Here is a 22,599-nt window from a genome sequence, read left to right on the forward strand (position 1 = left end):
TGATGCATGGAGGGATACACAACTAAGAATTATGTATGGAGCCATTTATGCCATTTAACCCCCCCAGACCTATTAATTAGTTGAGTGCCCGAATTGTCAAGAATATGCCACTAACCTATTTCATGGTTCAACAGTTTTGGGAGGGGGTGAGGGATTTTTTTGAGCAGTGTGCTATGGTGTATACTCTTAACCCCTTTTTGTAGCTTTAATTACTAGAAGGAAGGTGACTGCATGGCAGCAGAATGCAACTTATTACTTCTTTGTTTGAGTCATCTATGTTCATGATTCAAATAAGCATACAGTCTTTAAAACACCTACTAACTTTGGAGCGTAGAGAGACAGAATGGCATAAAGACAAATGTACTAAGCATCTATTCAAGAAGTGGAGGCAGTTTATTTTACAATGTATATCTGCTTCTGAAATACGGCTATTTAGCTGTTTATGGAGCCATTCTCTATGATGGAATCTTCTTCCATGGGAAGTTTCTGTCCTGCCTGAGCTCGCCTGATGACACCTGCTTACGGTTTGACAGGTGTACCGCCCCAGTCAAATTTCCCATCTATGGCTCCTATTTTGTGTTTTTCTTCCAGGGTCAGATGTCAGATCCTTTGGTTTTGAAATTTAGCACGTTTTTATTTATTTATTTGATCATACTTTCTGATCTCAGTTCTGATCTTAGATCATACTGTACTTTCTGATCTTAGGAGGTAAGTATTTTGGACCAGTGTTTGTAAGCCATAACTAGGAGTGAAACAACTATTATGATAAAAATCACATCTCTTTTACGTTCCAGAGCCACACTTACAGTAGATATGGTTTACAAACACTGTTGTAAAATACTGACCAAAATACTGCTGAATAGAAGTGGCCTTGCACAACCCTTTTAATACAGCTGTGTACTTGACTTAACTGGGTGCCAAAGCACACCTACATCAAACTGTTAGCAAAAAAAATAATATAACCTCTAGTCTAAAAATCTGGTGTTATTCAGGCTGAAAGAATACTGAGTAACATTTTTCTGGCCATGAGCCAGTGATATTCAGACCAACAATTAGTACCTTCTGTATATTCCTTAAAATTACATAGAATGCATTGCACTTGTTTTACTGCTTTTTATTGCATATAATACATTTGGTTATTGCACCTGGTTAACAGGTAGGCAGAAAAGTACCTATATCTTTGTTCTGTTTGCATTGACCATTAAGTCAGTTAACAATCTTTGTGCTTCCTCTATTCTCTCATAGCTTCGGAATCAAGATGCCCCCTCTCTGGCCAGTCTCTGCTTACAGCCTGCTTCAAAGAGCCGCCGGAGCTGTAGACGTGATGTCACAGCACCGCTCTACCAATCATTGTCCCACCTCAGCCAGTGATTGGTGAGCAGCACTGTCAGTTTTCCCAGTTGTAGACGCTATGCTCTGCAGCTCGGAGGAAAGCAAAGTCACGGGCAATGGATTGGGTACCCTGATACCAAAGCTGTGAAGGAGCGGAGGAAGGTGAGTAAAGGTGTTAGTTATTTAGGTAACCTGGGGACAATACAAAAGTAATAAATTCTACCAGACAACTTCTTTGAGGAACAAGATCCTAACACATGCTTATTAAACGCCTCTTAATGGTTCTTGACCGCAGGCAAAGAATTAAATACAGTACATCAGAAATAATTTATGACAGATGGCACCTATGTGGTCACAGCTTAGATACTTGTGGAACACAAAAATAGAAATATGTAAAAATGTATATATAGTCGTCAATGAGCAAAACTGTAATTTTCTTGCATGAAGAAATGTTTATTAACAAAAATGGTTTTAGCTTCTGTTGATTATTATTCAGCCTTATTAAGGAATTATTGCACGATTATTACATTTGTGATATTACTTAAAGGAAATCTGTCATCAGAATCACCCGCACTAAACATGTTACACAGGCTTGTAGTGCGGGTGATTCTGATTAAAACGCTCCTTACCTGGTTAAAAATGGTTCAGCGCTTCTTAAGATATCTATATTTTTAGTTTTCAGTTATTCCCTGGCTTGGGACTCAGTGGGAGGTGTTATCATCTGGGACTCGGCCACGCGTCATTCTAGCTGGGCGGAGCTGCCGCCCGGCTCATGAATATTCATGAACTTATCCTCCTGGTCTAATTCTTCTTTCTCGGTCTGTTTGTGAATAAATACACCCTCCGTCCCTCCCTTCCTCCCACCCCCGGCTTTTCACTTATGCAGCCCGTCTTCTTATTTGTATAGGGCCGCAGCTTGAGTGAAGCCGGATGTACGGAACACGGCGCATGCGCGGCCCTCCACACCAGACCGAGAAAGAAGAATTAGACCAGGAGGATAAGATCATGAATATTCATGAGCCGGGCGGCAGCTCCGCCCAGCTAGAATGACGTGTGGCCGAGTCCCAGATGATAACACCTCCCACTGAGTCCCAAGCCAGGGAATAACAGAAAACTAAAAATATAGATATCTTAAGAAGCGCTGAACCATTTTTAACCAGGTAAGGAGCGTTTTAATCAGGATCACCCGCACTACAAGCCTGTGTAACAGGTTTAGTGCGGGTGATTCTGATGACAGATTTGCTTTAATATTGTAAAGTAACATGTCATTCCATTAATTTTGCAATGCCTTAATCTGAGCAACCCTAAACATTATTGTGATATTACTTAATACTGTAAATATTGTAACTTAACATGCCATGCCATATGAGCTTGGAGCAACCCCCAAAAAATTGGCAGTTAATGGAATAAAATAAATGCAGTAATTATTGAAGCATAACAACAAAAAATTACTATAGTGCAGCACTGTGTGCTATAGAAAGTTAATCTACGCTCACCATAGCAGCCATATTTAGTGTGCAATTCTTTGGAGCTGTGTAGCACGCTAGGTACAGCTGCAATGGTGACAGCAGGAGACTCATTCTGATACTGCAGGTACTAAAACGCCGCTATGCTGAGGTATTTATTCGCTGATTTGCTATTGCTGCACTATAAGTATTTTTTATTTTTTTTATAAAACTTTGTAGTTACGCTTTAAGATAGAGGTCTAGATCTTGTCTAATTAGTTATACATTTGTTATTAGAAAAGGTGTATTTCCATTTTGGAGGTGTATCTTGTAGCTATACCTTTATATTTCTGAGATGGGAACATACTTTTGAGTGTGTGTTAAATGTAATGAATACATGGTGGTCTGTTATCTGCAGCATGTGGGTGTGTGTCTGGTATCTATTATATATATAAATTTACCATAGTGATTGACATACATGACAACAAGATACATGAGATTATAAATGATACTCATTGCATCATGATGACCCATTGATTATACATACTTTATTATCGGTTAATGATATTTGGTACAAGAGGTTATACTATGGTCTTTTAAATCTGTACTATTAGATATCCTGCATTGCCAGATATCTGTCTCATTCCCAGTGATGCTGTGGCATTTTTGTTTCTATTTAAAAGGTGTGCTCAAAATTAAACACTGCTTCAATGAGGTTATCTGATTATTTAAAATTGATGTCCTATCCTTAGGATAGACCCTTAATATCAAATTGGTGGCTGTCCAACTCTCAGCAATCCTGCCACTCAGCTGTGTAATGGGATTGTGGCACTTTCGTAAGAGATATTTTCTATTCAATATACTAAGCTACAAGTAACCAGTCTGTTTGTTTAGGTTGAAGTGTGTAAAGCAAGTATAATGGCCAGGGATAAGGATCCGAGTGACTTTGACAAGTTCCAAGTTGTGATAGTAAGATGACTAGGTCAGAGGATCTCCAAAACAATTGTTCTTATGGGTTGTTTCTGGTACACCGTGGTTATTTTCTGCACGAAAGTGTTCCAAGGAAAGACAACTACTGAACAAGCAACAGTTTCACTGGCACCCCAAGCTTATTGATGTGCATAGAAAGTGAAGACTAGCCCAGCTGGCTCAATCCCACAAAAGAGCTACTGGAGCAAACATTGTTGGGCTATTCTAGAAAGATGTACATTGCAGCTTGCTATGTGGCAATGTGGCTTTGTAACTGGTCAGAGTTTCCATGCTACTGCTGAAAGCATCTACAAGGGGCACGTAAACATCAAAATTGCACTATGGAGCGATGAAAGCGGGTTACTTAGTGTGATAAATCCTACATTGTTTGCTATATTTGTGGCAGTGTGTGTTACCTGAGAAACAGATGGCATTAAAATGCAATAAAAGGAAAAATACATGCCAGAGAAGGTAGTGTGGTTCTCTGATGAGTAGTGTACTGCTTAGAAACCTTCGGTCCTGGTACAGAGCAAGGTCCCAGACCTAACAGCCACAGCCCAAATTCCACATTCATAATGTAATAACCACCTATCATGGTGATCACCGAGAATGTTTTTCCTAAGCAAAGCCAAAGCATAGCAGTGTTTCTCCCCTCTCATAGTAGTTTTTCTGTTAAAAGGAATGAGCATGAGTTATCTGCAACAGTACTGTGACAAGAAGCACTATAGAAATACCCTTTCCCAATCACTTTCCACTCCTCTAGTAATAAAATTTATACATATGAAGAGCAATCAGCCACAACATTAAAAACATGACAGCTAAAGTGAAGAACATTGACTATCTTGTTCCACTGCGGCACCCCAGACATCCGATGCAGGGAGCGAACTTCGCTCCGTGCCGGATGACTGGCGATGCGGGGCAGAGGCTCGTGACGTCATGGTAACATCCTGCTTGTGACGTCACGACAATGCCCCTTCAATGCAAGTCTATGGGACGGGGCGTATTGCCAGTCACACCCCCTCCCATAGAATTGCATTCAGGAGGCGTGGACGTGACGTCACGAGCCTCCGGCGCTGCACCCAACACTCTTAAAGAACGCTGGGTGCAGCATGGAGATCACAGGGTCCCCAGTGTTGGGACCCCCACCTCAGACATCTAGGAGCGGAGTACCCCTTTAATGGGAATCCTCTCGGCAAACCATAGGTCTAGAAATGAAAACTTGTGAACTGGTGAAATATACAACCGATAACACAAAGGGGTTATTAATCTCTTCTATATCATGTGTCACATAGAAAGAAATATTTAAAATAAAATGTTATTCAAGTTCTCCTAATAGGTGAGTATTATATACATACTGTATGAATAAATGCACAGACCCATCCATTTCATCACTGTAAACATGGAATTACGTCACTAGCAGGCAGATTTGGATTTCAGAAAGGAAATAAAAGGCCCCAATAATATACTGATAATTTCAGACCATGAAGTGGTTTCTATATACAATCTAATGCCCTATATAGGGTTTGAAACTAGATATATCAAGTATTTTGATTCTTATATGGAACCAAATACGTAAAATTGTTACAGGTCTGCAGTAATCAGTATGTACAACACACACAGTGTATATATTGCTAATAAATTATTTTGGTGGCCATCATCATCCTCAGTCCCTGAGAAACTGTTGTGCACCACAATGAGTTAGGACTGCAATTGGATCTATACTGCAATGAAGATTCAATGTGTTCCTATTTTGAGCAAAGTGGACATGCTTAGCAGTTTAGAGCCATGTGTAGCAGTTCCTTATTTAAATCAATATATTGAAGATTTCTAGTTCACGTTAACAGTATACACTGAAATTGGGAATATACATTTACTCAACTTAGTATCACTTAAATAAAAGTTATGTTTTATTATTTTTTTGTAACATGATATAGAAGGTATTATTATCCCCTTTGGGTTATGTGTTGTATATATTGTAGCATGTGTCAGAGGGCAATTTTTTGTCATAGGTATCTAAGGCTCATTGATGTATATGGAGAGCCAAGGTTTGGCCGTCTGGTTCAATTCCTCATACTAATTACTGTGGCACAGTGCCTACATGTGGGCACTAGAACAGGGCTACAAAACAATTGAAGATGATCACCTGGCTTGCCGATTTGCACTTCCTCTTATATTATGTGAACAGATGCGCGTGTCCCTTACCCAGTGAAGAAACAGCAGGATACATTATGGGAAAAAGTCAAGCTAATGGGGGCTGTGTGATGCTCTGGATAATATTCTGGTGGAAATACTTGACTCATGACATTTATGTTGATGTTTCTTTTGGACACAGCTTCTTATTCCCTGTTTTTTTTTTTTTTTTTCTACATTGTAGATTCATATTGAACATATAAAAACTATGAAAGAACACATATGGAATGCTGAGGTGCTAAAAAAAAAAAAAGCCAGAATATTTATATTTTTAGTTCCTCAAAGTAGCCTTTTGCTGTGATAACAGATTTGCACTCTATTGGCATTCTCTCAATCCGATTTGTGAGGTAGTTACCTGGAATGGTTTTCCAGCATTCTTGAAGGATTTCTCAGAGGTGCTGAACACTTGTTAGCTGCCGACCTAAACTAATTGGGTTTAGGTGAGTTGATTGTACAGGCCATGTCACTTAATGCGACACTCCATTTTAACCCTATTTATTCAATTAGCACTAACATAGCCTGGCATCTCACATCCTCTTTTAGGCTTCACAAAATTATCCACACATGTGAAAACCATCTACTTTCCATTTCTGCATCTCACAAAGGCAAGTCATTTGGAATCAAAAATTTAAAATTTTGACTCACCAGTGGTGGCTTCTTTGCTTGTCTGGTACTTGATCTTTCAACTTATCCTCTACAGCGGATGTAATTCTTTTCATGTGGTGGTCGTAACCCCTTAAGGACCAGGAACGGACTCATACATCCGTGGGAATTTCGGTCCCCGCCGTGTACCGGGTGGGGACCGGATCGGGGTGACTGCTGATATCGATCAGCAGTCACCCCATGCAAATGCCCAGGGGGGTCATCAGACCCCATGTTGGCGATCAGCGCAAATCGCAAGTGAATTCACACTTGCGATTTGCGCGATTCCGTGTCATTATGGGTCTATGGTGACCCGGAATATAAGGGGGATCGCGGGTGTCTAAGACACCGACAATCCCCCTGAAGAGATAGGAGTGAGGTGGCAGGGGTACCACCCCTCCTATCCCTTCTTTTGGTGGTCTAGACATGACCACCAATAGCAGATTGGGGGCGGGGGGGTTAACTTTCGTTTTCCCCGTCCTGCCCTCCCACAATAGGCGGGGAAGAACGGGGAAATGACAGAGGACCGGCGCCGGAGTCCACTTACCGATCTGCGGAGGCTGCGGGCGACGATCGGCGTCGGAGATCGGCGGGCGGCGATGTCGTGCAGCAGGCTCCCTGGATCCGACGGAAGCCGGTAAGTTGCCTAGCAACATCTGGAGGGCTGCAGTCCGAGACCACTATATAGTGGTCTATATACTGTAGCACTCCAGATGTTGCAAAACTACAACTCCCAGCATACCCAGACAGCTGTTTGGGCATGCTGGAAGTTGTAGTTTTGCATCAGCTGGAGGGCTACAGTTTGAGACCACTATATGGTCCTCCAGATCTTGACCACTATATAGCCCTCCAGATCTTGCAAAACTACAAATCCTAGCATGCCCACACAACTGTTTGCTGTCAGGGCATGCTGGGATTTGTAGTTTTGCAGCATCTGGAGGGCCACAGTTTGCAGTGGTCTCTATACTGTAGCTCTCCAGATGTTGCAAAACTACAAATCCCAGCATGCACAGACAGCAAACAGCTGTCTAAGCATGCTGGGAGTTGTAGTTGCGATCCCTCCAGCTGTTGCATAACTACATCTCCCAGCATGCCCTTCGGTGATCAGTACATGCTGGGAGTTGTAGTTTTGCAACAGCTGGAGGCACACTGGTTGGAAAATATTGAGTTAGATAACAGAACCTAACTGAAGGTTTTCCAACCAGTGTGCCTCCAGCTGTTGCAAAAGTACAACTTCCAGCCTGCACGGTCTGTCAGTACATGCTGGGAGTTGTAGTTTTGAAACAGCTGGAGGTTTGCCCCCCCCATATGAACGTACAGGGTACATTCACACGGGCAGGCTTACAGTAAGTTTTCTGCTTCAAGCATGAGCTGCGGCAAATTTTTCTCCGCAGCGCAAACTCCTAGCAGGGAACTCACTGTAAACCTCTGCCAGTGTGAATGTACCCTAAAAACACTACACTACACTAACACAAAATAAAGGGTAAAACACTACATATACACCCCCTTACACTGTCCCCCCCCAATAAAAATTGAAAACGTATTGTGCGGCAGTGTTTCCAAAACGGAGCCTCCAGCTGTTGCAAAACAACAACTCCCAGCATTTCTGGACAGCCACTGACTGTCCAGGCATGCTGGGAGTTTAGCAACAGCTGGAGGCACCCTGTTTGGGAATCACTGGTGTAGAATACCCCTATGTCCACCCCTATGCAATCCCTAATTTAGTCCTCAAATGCGCATGGCACTCTCTCACTTCGGAGCCCTGTCGTATTTCAAGGAAACAGTTTAGGGCCACATATGGGGTATCTCCGTACTCGGGAGAAATTACACTACAAATTTTGGGGGGCTTTTTCTCCTTTTACCCCTTATGAAAAGGAAAAGTTGGGGTCTACACCAGCCTGTTAGTGTAAAAAAATAATTAATAAATACTTTTTATTTTCACAAGAGGTAAAAGGAAAAAAAGACCCCCAAAATTTGTAACGCAATTTCTCCTGAGTACGGAAATACCCCAGATGTGGGCGCAAAATGCTCTGCGTTCGCACAACAAGGCTCAGTATTGAGAGCGCACTATGTACATTTGAAGCCTAAATTGGTGATTTGCACAGGGGTGGCTAATTTTACAGCGGTTCTGACATAAACGCAAAAAAATAAATACCGACATGTGACCCCATTTTGGAAACTACACCCCTCACTGAATGTAACAAGGGGTATAGTGAGCCTTAACACCCCACAGGTGTTTGACAAATTTCCGTAAAATTTGGATGGGAAAATGAAAACAAAATTTTTTTTCACTAAAATGCTGGTGTTACCCTAAATTTTTCATTTTCACAAGGGAAGATAGGAACCCCCCCAAAAAAAAAATTTGTAACCCCATTTCTTCTGAGTAAGAAAATACCCAAATGTGGATGTAAAGTGCTCGGCGGGCGAACTACAATGCTCAGAAGAGAGGGAGCGCCATTGGGATTTTGAAGAGAAAATGTGTCCGGAATTGAAGGCTACGTGTGTTTACAAAGCCCCCATAGTGCCAGAACAATGGACCCCCCAACATGTGACCCCATTTTGGAAACTACACCCCTCACATAATGTAATAAGGGGTACAGTGAGCATTTACACCCCACAGGTGTCTGACAGATTTTTGGAACAGTGGTCCGTGAAAAAGAAAAATTAAATTTTTCATTTGCTCAGCCCACTGTTCCAAAGATCTGTCAAATGCCAGTGGGGTGTAAATACTCACTGCACCACTTATTAAATTCAGTGAGGGGTATAGTTTCCAAAATGGTATGCCATGTGTTTTTTTTTTTTTGCTGTTCTGGCACCATAGGGGCTTCCTAAATGCGACATGCCCTCCGACCAAAATTTGCTCTCAAAAAGCCAAATATGACTCCTTCTCTTCTGAGCATTGTAGTTCGCCTGTAGTGCACATCAGGTCAACTTATGGGGTACCTCCATACTCAGAAGAGATGGGGCTACAAATTTTGGGGGATATTTTCTGCTATTAACCCTTGCAAAAATGGGAAATTTGGGGGGAAACGCATTTTAGTTTTTTTACATATGCAAAAGTCGTGAAACACCTGTGGGGTATTAAGGCTCACTTAATTCCTTGTTACATTCCTCAAGGGGTCTAGTTTCCAAAATGGTATGCCATGTGGGGGGGGGGGTTGCTGTTCTGGCACCATAGGGGCTTCCTAAATGCAATATGCCCCCCAAAAACCATTTCAGAAAAACGTACTCTCCAAAATCCCCTTGTCGCTCCTTCGCTTCTGGGCCCTCTACTGCGCCCGCCGAACAATTTACACTCGAGAGAAATTGGGCTACAAATACAGGTATAAATTTTCTCCTTTTACCCCTTGAAAAAATTCAAAAATGGGGTCTACAAGAACATGCAAGTGAAAAAAATGAAGATTGTGAATTTTCTCCTTCACTTTGCTGCTATTCCTGTGAAACACCTAGGGTTAAAACACTTATTGAATGTCATTTTGAATACTTTGGGGGTGCAGTTTTTATAATGGGGTCTTTCATGGGGTATTTCTAATATGAAGACCCTTCAAATCCACTTCAAACCTGAACTGGTCCCTGAAAAATAGTGAGTTTGACAATTTTGTGAAAAATTGGAAAATTGCTGCTGAACTTTGAAGCCCTCTGGTGTCTTCGAAAAGTCAAAGCATGTCAATTTTATGATGCAAACATAAAGTAGACATATTGTATATGTGAATAAAAAAAAATATTTGGAATATCCATTCTCCTTACAAGCAGAGAGCTTCAAAGTTAGAAAAATGCTAAATTTTCTATTTTTTTAATCAAATTTGGGGATTTTTCACCAAGAAAGGTTACCACTAAAAATTTACCACCATGTTAAAGTAGAATATGTCACGAAAAAACAATCTCGGAATCAGAATGATAACTAAAAGCATTCCAGAGTTATTAATGTTTAAAGTGACAGTGGTCAGATGTGCAAAAAACGCTCTGGTCCTAAGGTGTAAAATGGCCTGGTCCTTAAGGGGTTAATGAAGCAAGTAACCAATTTTCATGTCTTAACATAATATTTTACAGTTGTTAATAGTAGTAAAATAACGCTAAAAACTGTATGGAAGTGTGTATCAACACTACCTCTGCACAACTGATGGTCTCAAACAAAATATGTCAAGAAAATGCATGTTAACTCTTGACAAGGCATACCTGGTAACTGAAAACCATTTCAGGTGACTACCTCATGGAGCTAATTGACAGAATACCAAGAGTGCATAAAGCTGTAATCAAAGCAAAAAAGAGGGCTATTTTGAATATTCTAAAATATAAAATTTGCTTATTATTTTTTTTCATGTGTTCATTCATAGTTTCATATCTTCAACATGAATTTGCAATGTAGAAAAAAAAAAAAAAAACAAGGAATGCTATCGAACAAAAAGTGTGTACAAACGTTTGTCTGATAATGTAGTTTTATAAAAAAAAAAATGTTATCCCATGTCCCATGTAGAAGAAAAAGAACAGTGTTAGGCTTAACTTTATCTTTTTATAAGGTTTACTTTGGGATTAGAAATTTTTATAAGGGTGGGATAGGTTTTTTGTTTTAGGATTTAAAGCATTTATTGAATAATAAAAAAAAAAGGCTCATGTTCAGTGAGGAGAAAGTCTGCTTCTTACTATGCTCTTATCAGTTTGAGAAGTGAAACCAACACAGCTTTAGAGGTTGTAATGTATTCAATGATGACACAAACTCTGCTTCTATCAATGAACCCCAAGCCCTATGGTGGTAGAAGCTGTCGCCACTGTCGGAAAATCAGGTGCCAGACTAGTGTTGCAGTCCCTCCTGTAATGTAAGATTTTACAGTATTGTTGTTACCTCAGATAGCCCAGTTTGTAGTAAATTCAGGAATACATGTGAATGTCACACATTTTACTCCCTGATCTTCTAATTTTTTGTAGTTGATTAGGTCCTGGATGCTATACAGTTTATTACACAAAAGTCACTTCTATGTACTCTAGTGTTTTGAACATGAATCTTAGAATGGACCTGTTAGCAGCAAAACAGGGGTTATAACAAATAAGCTCAGGGATAGATAGAACTTCTCATCAGGATTACAGACATACATTTTTCTTCCTCTATAGTCCTTTTCAGTGCCAAGATATAAGCATTTTTTGTTAATATGTAAATGAGGTTAAAGGGGTACTCCAGAAGAAAACATTTTTTTTTTAATCAACTGGTGCCAGAAAGTCAAACAGATTTGTAAATTACTTCCATTAAAAAATCTTAATCCTTCCAGTACTTATTAGCTGCTGAATACTACAGAGGAAATGCTTTTATTTTTGGAACACAGAGCTCTCTGCTGACATCATGACCACAGAGCTCTCTGCTGACATCTCTATCCATTTTAAGAACTATTCAGAGTAGGAGAAAATCCCCATAGAAAACATATGCTGCTCTGGACAGTTCCTAAAATGGACAGAGATGTCAGCAGAGAGCACTGGGGTCATGATGTCAGCAGAGAGCACTGTGCTCGTGATGTCAGCAGAAAACTCTGTGTTCGAAAAAGAAAATAATTTCCTCTGTAGTATTCAGCAGCTAATAAGTACTTATTAAGTAAGATTTTTTAATAGAAGTGATTTACAAATCTGTTTTAACTTTCTGGCACAAAGTGATTTAAAAAAAAAAAAAAAAGTTTTCCACCATAGTACCCCTTTAACTTCCCAGGGGTCGTTCACAAACACTGCAAAAGCCATGAGCTAGTCAGTTCATCTTCTCTTATTCTTCGCTTCCATGCCTACTTGCATACTACTAGTGATTGATTGACATTGGCGGAATCTTATTTTTACCCCTGTTTAGCTGCTGACAAGTTGGCTTTATTATGAGGTTGATCAAAAATATCCATCTGCTCTAATGACCAATAAACGCTGTCCATGTGACCCCTGTATTTGCAGCAGTAGTGTACAGAAACTGCTATGAAGCTTGGATCATGCTTTTTACATTAATCACAGCAAATGCCAAATTTAAATTTGTACATTCCTTTCCAAAATGAGCTGATAAGCAAATCCTTTATGAATGTATCCAAAATTCTGTGGCCCAAATTGGTGTTATTTCTGCACAAGGGGTAGATATATCCATATTGGCAGTTTGTTTATCAGTGCTACCCTTTTTAAAGTCCGCTATGCTGCAAACACAGGGTGCAGCAGGACTGTCTGTAAAATCAGAGTGAGATTTCCACAGCATTTGGTGTCTAGACATGTGAAAAGTAAAACATGCTATGCACTTGCAGTGAAAAAGAATGACAAGAAGAATGTTTGCATGATTATCACTGGGAATGAATATACATCTGTGTCAGTTGAATACAAAGACTACTGCTGAAAAGCAAAAAACAACTGTGTACAACTGTCTGTGCACTGGGATATAATACATTTATCGAGTTTAGAGTTTTTCGTCCAGATTTAAACTTATTTGGGGACATAAAAGAACAAGAAAAGGTAGAGAAAAGGCACCAATCTACCAAATTCATATGTCTGCCAATGAAGATTTATTTTCTGCTTAGAGTGTGTTTGTGTGTGTGTGTGTGTGTGGGGGGGGGGGGGGGGTCGGGAGTTTTAACCCCTTAAGGACCAGGCCATTTTTCATTTTTGCACTTTAGTTTTTTCCTCCTCACCTTTTAAAAAAAATCATAACACTTTCAATTTTCCCCATACAGACCCATATGAGGGCTTGTTTTTTGCGCTACCAATTTTACTTTGTAATGACATTAATCATTTCTCCACAAAATCTACGGTGAAACTAGAAAAAAAATATTTGTGGGGCAGAATAAAAGAAATTTCCTTTTGTAACTTTTGAGGGCTTCCCATTCTACACAGTGCATTTTCAGTAAAAAACACCTTATCTTTATTCTGTAGGTCCATACGTTTACAAGGATACCCAATTTATATAGATTTTATTTTATTTTACTACCTAAAACAAATTATAACTACATGCACCAAAATTAGTATGTTTAAAATTGTCATCTTCTGACCCCTATAACTTTTTTTTATTTTTCCTTTACGAGGATGTGCGACAGATCATTTTTTCCAATTTTTTTTATTGGTACCATGTTTGTTTTGATGGGACTATTTGATAGCTTTTTATACATTTTTTAGGGTATACAATGTGACCAAAAATATGCAATTTTGGACTTTGTTATTTTTTGTATACGCCATTGACCATGCGGTTTAATTAACATTACCACATATGTTTATGTGGTACTACATGTTTATTTTTATTATGTTTCCATATTTTTTATATTCACTATGGGAAAAGGGGGCGATTTAAACTTTTAATATGGAATGGGTTGATGCGTTTTATTTTAAACTTTTATTCAACTTTTTTTTTTTACATTCCTCATATAGATCAAGGGAATTCCACAGAACTCCATTGATCTGTGTGCTCTGCGCTCGATTGATAAAGCCTGGTTTAGCCAGGCTCTATCAATATTAGATGCTGCTGTCAGCGGCGATCTAAAGGATTAATAGCCAGCTGCGGCGATCGCTGCATGTCTGCTATTAACAGTGGCCCCCAGCTACAGCAATCAGCTGGCCCACATGCCCCGCGCCATACACCGGTTGCCGTCTCAGGATGAGCCAGCTCCTCCTTAGATGGCAACCAGTTAAGGAAGTGTTACGCCTAGCGCTCCGGGTCCCCGCTCCTCCCCGGAGCGCTCACGGCGTCTTTCTCCCTGCAGCTTCCCGGTCAGTCCCGCTGACCGGGAGCGCTGCTCTGTCTCGGCCGTTGGGGATGCGATTCGCACAGCGGGACGCGCCCGCTCGCGAATCGCATCCCAGGTCACTTACCCGTTCCCGTCTCCTGCGGTCATGTGCTGGCGCGCGCGGCTCCGCTCTCTAGGGCGCGCGCGCGCCAGCTCCCTGAGACTTAAAGGGCCAGTGCACCAATGATTGGTGCCTGGCCCAATTAGCTTAATTGGCTCCCACCTGGTCCCTGACTATATCTACCTCCTCCCTTGCACTTCCTTGCCGGATCTTGTTGCCATCGTGCCTTGTGAAAGCGTTTTGTGTGTTTAAAAGCCAGTGTACCAGAACTCCTGCTATCTCCCCTGACTACGAATCTTGCCGCCTGCCCCCGACCTTCTGCTACGTCCGACTTTGCTTCTGCCTACTCCCTTGTACCTCGCCTATCTTCAGCAGCCAGAGAGGTGAGCCGTTGCTAGTGGATACGACCTGGTCACTACCGCCGCAGCAAGACCATCCCGCTTTGCGGCGGGCTCTGGTGAAAACCTGTAGTGGCTTAGAACCGGTCCACTAGCGCGGTCCTCGCCATCCCTCTCTGGCACAGAGGATCCACTACCTGCCAGCCGGCATCGTGACAGTAGATCCGGCCATGGATCCCGCTGAAGTTCCTCTGCCAGCTGCCGCCGACCTCCCTACATTGGTCGCCCGACAAGAGCACCAGCTGTCGTACTTGACCACCATGACACAGCAACTCCAGTCGCAGCTACAGCAGCTCCAGTCACAGCAACAGCAGCAACAGTCACAGCTACAGCAAGTTCAGTCTCAGCTTCAGCAGCAACAACCATCTCCTCCGCCAGCTCCTGCACCCCTTCCGCAGCGAGTGGCCGCTCCTAGCCTCCGCCTGTCTTTGCCGGACAAATTTAATGGGGACTCTAAGTTTTGCCGTGGCTTCCTTTCGCAATGTTCTCTGCACTTGGAGATGATGTCGGACCAGTTTCCTACTGAAAGGTCTAAGGTGGCTTTCGTAGTCAGCCTTCTGTCTGGAAAAGCCCTGTCATGGGCCACACCGCTCTGGGACCGCAATGACCCCGTCACTGCCTCTGTACACTCCTTCTTCTCGGAAATTCGAAGTGTCTTTGAGGAACCTGCCCGAGCCTCTTCTGCTGAGACTGCCCTGCTGAACCTGGTCCAGGGTAATTCCTCCGTTGGCGAGTACGCCATACAATTCCGTACTCTTGCTTCTGAACTATCCTGGAATAATGAGGCTCTCTGCGCGACCTTTAAAAAAGGCCTATCCAGCAACATTAAAGATGTTCTGGCCGCACGAGAGACTCCTGCTAGCCTTCATGAACTCATTCATCTAGCCACTCGCATTGACATGCGTTTTTCTGAGAGGCATCAAGAGCTCCGCCAGGAAAAAGACTTAGATCTCTGGACACCTCTCCCACAGTCTCCACTGCAATCTGCGCCTAGGCCTCCCGCCGAGGAGGCCATGCAAGTGGATCGGTCTCGCCTGACCCTGGAAGAGAGGAATCGCCGTAAGGAGGAGAATCTTTGTCTGTACTGTGCCAGTACTGAACATTTTTTGGTGGATTGCCCAATCCGTCCTCCACGCCTGGGAAACGCACGCTCGCACTCAGCTCTCGTGGGTGTGGCGTCTCTTGATGCTAAGTCGGCTTCTCCACGTCTCACGGTGCCTGTTCGGATCTCTACTTCAGCCAGCTCTCCCCTCTCAGCCGTGGCCTGCCTGGACTCTGGAGCTTCTGGGAATTTTATTCGGGAGTCCTTAGTGAATAAATTCCGCATTCCGGTGACCCGTCTTGTCAAGCCACTCCACATTTCCGCGGTCAACGGAGCCAGGTTGGATTGCACCGTGCGTTACCGCACGGAGTCCCTCCTAATGTGCATCGGACCTCATCACGAGGAAATTAAATTTTTTGTCCTTCCTAATTGCACTTCCGAAATTCTCCTTGGACTACCCTGGCTTCAACACCATTCCCCAACCCTGGATTGGTCCACTGGGGAGATCAAGAGTTGGGGTCCCTCTTGTTCCAAGGACTGCCTTCAACCGGTTCCCAGTAATCCCTGCCGTGACCCTGTGGTTCCTCCTGTATCCGCTCCCCCTAAGGTCATTAAGGACTCTGCCTGCCACAGGAAATGCCTCTCCCCCCCTCCCAGTCCCATCAGGCAAACCTCTGTGTCCCCTCATGACCCTCGTCCTGGTGTCACACTGCCCCGTGCCAGGTCTCGCCCTCTGCCATCCCTCCCCATTCCTACTCCTGCTGTGCTGCCTGCCATTGAGGAAACCATACATTCCTTCCCGGTGTCCTCATCCCAGGGGAGGCAGTCACCGGACAAAAAAAAGGGGAGACCTAAGGGGGGGGGTACTGTTACGCCTAGCGCTCCGGGTCCCCGCTCCTCCCCGGAGCGCTCACGGCGTCTTTCTCCCTGCAGCTTCCCGGTCAGTCCCGCTGACCGGGAGCGCTGCTCTGTCTCGGCCGTTGGGGATGCGATTCGCACAGCGGGACGCGCCCGCTCGCGAATCGCATCCCAGGTCACTTACCCGTTCCCGTCTCCTGCGGTCATGTGCTGGCGCGCGCGGCTCCGCTCTCTGGGGCGCGCGCGCGCCAGCTCCCTGAGACTTAAAGGGCCAGTGCACCAATGATTGGTGCCTGGCCCAATTAGCTTAATTGGCTCCCACCTGGTCCCTGACTATATCTACCTCCTCCCTTGCACTTCCTTGCCGGATCTTGTTGCCATCGTGCCTTGTGAAAGCGTTTTGTGTGTTTAAAAGCCAGTGTACCAGAACTCCTGCTATCTCCCCTGACTACGAATCTTGCCGCCTGCCCCCGACCTTCTGCTACGTCCGACTTTGCTTCTGCCTACTCCCTTGTACCTCGCCTATCTTCAGCAGCCAGAGAGGTGAGCCGTTGCTAGTGGATACGACCTGGTCACTACCGCCGCAGCAAGACCATCCCGCTTTGCGGCGGGCTCTGGTGAAAACCTGTAGTGGCTTAGAACCGGTCCACTAGCGCGGTCCTCGCCATCCCTCTCTGGCACAGAGGATCCACTACCTGCCAGCCGGCATCGTGACAGGAAGTAAATATTATTTACATTTTTCAGTTTAGTGTATGGGCTTTTTACAAATATAGAAGAATTATTTTCAGGCAGTAGAAGGGGCATAAATATGTGATCACTGAGGGTCCAATTGCTGGACCTCCTTCAAGCTTCAAAACTGTACCCAGACTCATTTAATAGTATGGCAAAGTCACTCCATTCATTGTACTACACTGTGCTATATCTAGCAGCTCCATAGACATTGAACCAAGTGATGGACCCACCGCTCGACCCCGATCTCACAATAATCCCCTGTCCTGTGGCTAGGGGATTAGTTAATTGACGTCAGAATACCCATGTTGCAATACCCCCTTTAAGAAACTTGGAATAAACACTGCTAAACACTTAAATGGGCACTATGATTAAAACTGATTTTTGCTATTGCACTCCTTATGGTAAATAAAAAATCTTTCTAATGTACTTTGTTTAAAAAAAAAGTTTTCTATGTTTTATTTGTGTTTAAAAAAGCTGCCACTAGGTGTCTCCCTACTTGTCCAGAGCACATTTCCCACATCTCTTGTACAGGCTTTGGACTCTTGCTGGCCTGGGAGATGTCCAAAATCAGGAAATGCAGTCTGGTGTGCTGGGGGGGGGGGGGGGGGGGTCAGCCTTAGCCAATCATAGCTCATCTCACATTGAACTGCTCTGAGCTGTGTATAGCACAGGAAGGAAGGAAGTTCTCCCCTGTATGGCTTCAGATAATGTCATGCCTGTTGGGTAATGCCCCTTCCCAGTCTGTGAATCTGATTTAGACTGAGCAGAAAATACAGAGCAATATCAAGGGGTAGAAAACTAAAAATTTATAATAAAAAAATAAAGGCAAGGGGTGATTTATCATGACGGGGCAGTGAACTGGGAGGATTATAAAATTTAACAAGATAATGACAGGTACTCTTTAATTCCCAGACTTGATCAGTTGTATTGTGTACATGTATTGTGTAAGTGTAAAAATCGGTCAAACAGCCAACCTTTTATTTGGCAACAACAGCAGCCGCAAGGTTACAATTTTTAAGTACTTCCAAACAGTATATTAAAACAATTGATCACTCTCCTAAAAGATAAAAGGTATTGTCCAAGTTGAGAAAAACTGCTGCTTTCTTCCAGAAACCAGCACTCTTGTCATCAGTTTGTGTGTGGTATAACAGCTCAGTTCCACTTAAGGGAAAAGAGCAGAGTTTAAATACCACACACAACCTGAGGACAGGTGTGGCACTGTTTTTGTAAGAAAGCATTGTTTTTCTAATCCTGGATTATCCCTTTAATTCTTATATCAATGAATTTGAGATGAATTTATCAGAGGATTAATCCTTCATGTGATTCGTAATTGTTTGCACGACCAGCTGTGTATTTTAGGGTGCTCTTCCATGTTATGCTTGTGGTCCAAGCTAGCATATGCTGTTGTGACCTGCCTGCACCTGGAATTGACACTGCTTGAATCTAAAAGCTCAGGTCTCACCTGCATTTCCCGACTGTATGTGTTATCCATAGCCACTAACAGTGTGGAAGCGTGTAGTTACAGTTTCAAGATGAAAGACAACATAATTATTGTTTATCAGATAAATAACACTTTGATAATTTTAATTATTTGGACTGTTCTTTTGACCTGTCACATAAATGTTATTCCAATTCATATTACTGTATGGCGATAGAAACATGATCATTTTTATTTGAAGTATACACTCACTAACCACTTTATTAGGGACACTTTTCTAGGATTCCGTTAGACCCCATGTTTACATGCTTTCTGCAAGGTACTGAAAACATTCCTCAGAGATGCTGGTCCATATGGACATGATGGCATTACTCAGTTGTTGCAGTTTTGTTGGCTGCACATCCGTGATGCCAATCTCCTGGTCCACCACATCCCAAAGGAAATCTGGTCAACGTGGAGGCCATTAAAGTAGAGTGATTTCATTGTCATGTTCTAGAAAGCAGTTTAAGCTTATGTGAGCTTTGTGACATGGTATATTACCCTGCTGGGAGTAGCCATCAGGGAAGGGTACACTGTGGTCATGGGATGGTTATGGTCAGCAACAATACTCAACAATAAGACAGGTAGACTGTCACGAATAAATGATCCTCTATTGGTATTGATAGGCCAAAAGTGTGCCAAGAAAATATGCCCCACACCATTACATCACCACTGGCCTGCACCATTGATACAAAGTAGGATGGATCCATGCATTTATATTGTTTACACCACTTATCAAGTGGTTTGTTGATTTACTGTTACCTTTCTGTTATCTTTAACCAGTTTGCCCATCCATCTTTGATATCAACAAAGCATTTTTGTTTACACAACTACCGCTCACATACCCAACAATATTTCTTAAAATACTGACAATATTTTGGGAAATTATGTTTTATGATTCCAATCAATGGTTATACCATGCCCCTTCTATGTCCTTTACAAAGGATGTGCCCTCTTTGCCGGACCCAGCAAAGATGTATGAGTAAAACGGTGACTAACACCATTTTTTTTTTTGTGTACAAATTGTGTCAGATTTCTGCCACATTTAAATAAATCTGGACTAATGACTTGCTTTTCTCCTGCATTATTTAATGTAAAAAGATGTAGGTTCAAAACATACACTATTATTGTGCTTTGCAATAAATATACACAAATTTATTGGTCCACTTTTACTACCTAAATAATATACAATGTGGCAAAAAAAAATCAAAATTGCTTGTATCTACAAAATGTTAACAGCAGGCATAGGCAACCTTCTGCACTGCAGATGTTTTACATTACTTCTCCCATGATGCTTTGGGACCATTTTTGCTGTAAAAGCATCATGACAGATGTAGTCCAAAACATCTGCAGTGCCGAAGGTTGCCTATGCTGGGTTTACAGAAATATTTAGTGATTTAGCCACATATACTAGATTACTTTTAGATCTAAACCTAAGAGGTTAAATGTCATAGTGACAAATCAGAATTTTTTTTTAATCAGTGGAAGTTTGGGTGCCGAGACCCGCCCAATAACTAAAGTGAACAGGCAATAGTGCGCACGTGAGTGCTGTGCCTGTTCGTTGCTGCTCCTCTCTCCTTGGAAAACATCATGAGCAGTGTATAGATTCTTATAAAGTCCAAAAGTTCTCAAGTTCTTCATTATTTGCAAACATAAGTAAGAAATAAGGCCCAAAATAACAAAATCAGTCCGCAAAACAAAAAAAAGGCTGTAAAAACGTGAACTAACCTGCAACAATCTCTCAAAACCTTTTATAGAAAAAGCAAGTGTATTTTTTATGCCTACAGTTGAACAACTGAAAATACACTGTAATTCTCCATGTAATAAAATTGCATTATTAAAACATAAAATAATGATAAAACATTAACAGTAAAGTGTGCACCTAAACTGTATATTATTGCATATATCTGTAAAACTGTATATCTCTGTATCTATATGTTAGGGATCGACTGATATCGTTTTTTTTAGGGCCGATACGATACTCTGTGGAGGTTGGGGCGGATAGCTGATAACTTATACCGATATTCCGTACTAAATATGTCACTCCAAGGTCCACCGAAACACACACATCTGGAGGAAATGCTCCACCAGAATGTACGTAAAAAAAGCCGGAAAAAAAAAACAGCTTGCGCAAAATTTTGTGCAAAAATTTAAACACAAAACAGGGGTCAAATCTTTACATACATAATGTATGTGTGTGTGTGTGTGTGTGTGTGTGTATGTGTGTTCCAGCATCACGTCCAAACGGCTAAAAATATTAACATGAAACTTGGCACAGATGTTACTTATATGTCAACAACAAACATAGGATAGGTGATTTAACCGTTACAGTCCCATACAAGTCTATGGGAAATATATGTTACTGTATAACTTCCAAACAGCTGGAGATATTTCGATAATATGTGGTTGCATGTTACTTAAAATATAGGATAGTTAATTTAACCCTTAACTACCCCATTTGTGAGGGTAAGGGTTTTTGTTTAAAGTCCCATGCAAATCTATGGAAATGACAGGAAATGAGGTCGGGATATGACGACAGGATATGAGGATGGGATATGAGGTCTAGATATGAGGATGGGATATGAAGTCAGATATGGGGACGAGATATGGAGTCAGGCTATGAGGACGGGATATGAGGCTGGGATATGAGGTCAAGATATGAGGATGGGATATGAGGTCGGGCTATGAGGACAGGATATGAGGACAGGACGGGATAGGAGGACAGGATATGAGGTCGGGAAAGGAGGTCGGGATGGGAGGTTGTGATATGAGGTCGGGATATGAGGACGGGATATGAGGATGGGATATGAGGTTGGGATATGACAACAAAATATGAGGATGGGATATCAAGTCAAAAGCTTCCTCTTTTGTTGATTTTCCTCCCCAACAAGGATTAGGAAGGAAAAAACTGGCAATGCCGGGTACTCAGCTAGTATTGGTATAAAAATACAGTATATGTATGACAGCAGAGCTGGGGGAACAGAGATAGAATTCATCTAGATCAGTGTTTCTCAAGCGCAGTCCTCAAGGCCCCCCAACAGGTCATGTTTTCTGGATTTCCTTAGTCTTTCACACGTGATATAATTACGGTCAGTGAATCAGGCATCACCACAGTTATATCACCTGTGAAAGACTAAGGAAATCCTGAAAACATGACCTGTTGGGGAGTCTTGAGGACCACGCTTGAGAAACACTGATCTAGATGTTTTTGGTAAATACAATGGCATGTTCTTTTTGCATTTCCTTGGATATTAGTCTGGGTTCTTTTGTGACCTTCAGTTGTTGATGTGCTCTGTGGCAGTAATCATGTCTGGGTGTGGTTACTGAAAGGGAACATAAACTTTCATCTGAATTTGGTTATAGAGCCAGGTGAAGCGGAAGAACATTTTTCCTTCAATAAATGAAGCTATCCGTTTGTGTGATTACTTGGATATTTGTCTAACATTACAAGCTGTTTGTTGAGCTGATACATTTAAAGTGACAAACAGAAGAATAAGACATGAGGAAGGGGGCAAATACTTTATCAGAGCACTTCAGTTGCTTCCAGAAGTGCCTCATTAAATAAACACACACACTATGTCAGCCAAGGGTACATATTTTTGAGAAGGATGGTGGGTGGCGATAAGTTTTTGGCTGAATCCGCTTGGAAGTGCATCATGTGCATGCTGTCTATTGAGATCGCATTTCTGTGCGGTCCTAGCGTTGGCATGGTCTATAAATATATTTAACTATGTA

The 22,599-nt window shown here is 42.2% G+C and overlaps 1 protein-coding gene across 8 annotated transcripts in view; it reads left to right on the forward strand.

Annotated features, from left to right (window-relative positions):
- Positions 1-22,599, forward strand: part of EYA4 (EYA transcriptional coactivator and phosphatase 4) — a 401,807-nt gene that overhangs the window by 146,346 nt on the left and 232,862 nt on the right. The window contains exon 1 of one of the 8 annotated variants that reach the window (XM_056566573.1): positions 1,396-1,494. The exons of the other annotated variants lie outside the window; for them this stretch is intronic. The gene's annotated coding sequence lies outside the window, so the exon portion shown is untranslated. Of the gene's footprint in view, positions 1-1,395; positions 1,495-22,599 lie in introns of those variants that run through there. 8 annotated transcript variants of the gene reach the window in all.

The sequence above is a fragment of the Hyla sarda genome, chromosome 3 (assembly GCF_029499605.1).
Source record: "Hyla sarda isolate aHylSar1 chromosome 3, aHylSar1.hap1, whole genome shotgun sequence".
NCBI classification, from domain to species: domain Eukaryota; kingdom Metazoa; phylum Chordata; class Amphibia; order Anura; family Hylidae; genus Hyla; species Hyla sarda.